The sequence below is a fragment of the Mauremys reevesii genome, linkage group 17 (assembly GCF_016161935.1).
Source record: "Mauremys reevesii isolate NIE-2019 linkage group 17, ASM1616193v1, whole genome shotgun sequence".
Taxonomy (NCBI): domain Eukaryota; kingdom Metazoa; phylum Chordata; order Testudines; family Geoemydidae; genus Mauremys; species Mauremys reevesii.
Genome location: NC_052639.1, coordinates 36,449,093 through 36,451,410, shown reverse-complemented (window position 1 = coordinate 36,451,410; position 2,318 = coordinate 36,449,093). Strand labels below are relative to the sequence as shown.

At 45.3% G+C, this 2,318-nt stretch overlaps 1 non-coding gene across 1 annotated transcript; it reads right to left on the bottom strand.

Moving 5' to 3' along the window:
• Positions 1-2,014: 2,014 nt before the first annotated feature.
• On the bottom strand, positions 2,015-2,088 carry TRNAT-AGU. Its single transcript has one exon. It is a non-coding gene; the product is annotated as a tRNA-Thr (tRNA).
• Between the last annotated feature and the right edge of the window lie 230 nt (positions 2,089-2,318).

Below are 2,318 nucleotides of genomic sequence, written 5' to 3'. Positions count from 1 at the left end.
TGGCTCACTACAAAAGCAATTTTCCCTCTCTTGGTATTGACACCTCCCCATCAATTATTGGCAGTGGACCACATCCACCCTGACTGAATTGGCCTTCAGCACTGGTTCTCCCCTTGTAAGGTAACTCCTTTCATGTCATGTTCCAATATATATTTATGCCTGTATCTGCAGTTTTCACTCCATGCATCTGAAGAAGTGGGTTTTTGACCCACGAACGCTTATGCCCAAATAAATCTCTTAGTCCTTAAGGTGCCACTGACTTCTCGCTGTTTTCGTGAAATAAAAGCAAAACACATTCTAAGCTGATCTTAACCCTTTCAGTGCCCTTATAAACTTAGATGTTTCTCACCACAGGCTGGCTGGTTGCTTTTCAGCTGGGGTCTCCTTTGATCAGCTCTTCAGTCGCTTGGTGTGGTGGCGTCTGTAGGTGGAGGTGGAAGAGAGAGATAAAGCATGGCGAATGTCTCTCCTTTTATCATGTCCTTCCTTCCCCATTGGCTTTGTGGCCCTCTTCAGAGTCAGGTGAGCATCACTGCGTCTCTCCAAGCAAGGCTGAGCAATTCCCCTCGTGTAGCCTCATGCCGATGGTGGCTGATTCCACCAACTTACAGCATAATGACAACCACACTACACAATTCTCATAACTTCATATGCATGAATGGTATACATAGATGGGTAGAGAAATGACTTTCAGCAGATCATATCCTTTTCCTCGATACCTTACAAGTCATGCTTTATATGTAAGATCACGATTATATGAAAATGAGGAATATGGGGGTTACAGCCGCTCCCCCAAAGGTATAGAATGTGACACTGAGATTCTATTTTCATTTATGTAACTAACTTTGACCTCTCTGCCTAACACTTATAATCACTTACAATCTATCTTTCTGTAGTTAATAAACTTATTTTAATGTTTTATACTTACTTGTGAAATTGTCCAAAGTGCTTGGGAAAGCTGCTCAGATTAAAAAGGCTAGTGCATGTTCACTTTCTTTTGAGGAAGTGGCGAATTAATTAATGAGCTTGCACTTTTCAAGAGGTTTTGAGCAGTGTAAGACGGTACATTTCTGAGGTGCAAGGCTGAGGGCTGGGGAGATATGCTGGTGTCTCTCTCTGTGTATAATTGAGGAGTGGCTTGTAGAGCATTCATGCCACTTAGTTGGGTGCATTGCTGCATGTTGTTGGCTGAGTGATCACAGCACATGGAGGGGGTTTTGCTGCTTGTCACTAGTGCAGCATTGTAAGACACAGCCCAGGCTGAGAGAGAAGAGGACAGAGCAGTTCCACAGTTTGGGATTGTACCCGCGGATCCCACCACACAGAGACTCTCCTATGACTAGCCGTGGTAATATTGTGCTTAGTGCCTTGTAGCTCCAAGAGCTGCAGTTGCAAGATGAGTTACAGAGACCTTGATCTTGTTTCCATGTTTATCCGATGCCTCTTTTCTACACTTGTCAGCAAAAAGACCCATTTCTTTTGCAAGCATTTGTATGGCTAGCCAGAGTCGGACTTCTCCGTTAACAAAAAAGATCGACCAAAAGGTGACAAGAGGAGGCACGCTCAGCAAGGCAGGACTGTATGCTGGATCTGCTTTTATCCAGCAGGTCTCTTGGCAAGCTCTGCCATGGTGCCACTCACTGGGACTTCTCCTTAACTGCTCCGTGTTTCATCAAAAACAATAAAATGAAAGGTGAAAGGACAGTAATTCTCCATTTCCTGCAAGCCCTGCAGAGAACCCTCTAGAAGGGTCTCTGTGCATAGATATTCCCAGCGAATTGCATGGGCGCATGACACAGGCTCTCGTGTCACAGCAATTGCAGTCTAAGCAACCTCCTTGCCTACGCAATGGCCTTTTCATCAACTGCAGGCTGGTGACTTGATTCTCCAATGCTTCTCTGCAAAGAAGCCTTTTCCTTAGCAAGCAATTACTTGGATTGCCAAGGGAGGTCTCTTCTGTTTCCTAGAAAGACACAGGAAAATGTGAGCAAAAGAGATGAAAGCTATAGAGGCAGGGCACCACTGGGAGTTGAACCCACGATCTCCTGTTTACTAGACAGGTGCTTTAGCCAGCTAAGCCATGGTGCCTTCCCTAAGGGAGCATTTGCAACCACTACACTTGATGGTCCACGACTACACCTTCAAATTCCAAAGTACAGACATTCCCATTTCCTTCAAGACTTGCAGACTTTTTGCTGTCTGGCTCTCTGTGCATGGAAAGCCACAGATGAGCTGACAGGGGGCTTCTAACATGCACTTCTCCCACAAGCTGCTGTGATCAGGTACTGATTAGTGCTCTGTGTTTCAGTCACAGCAGC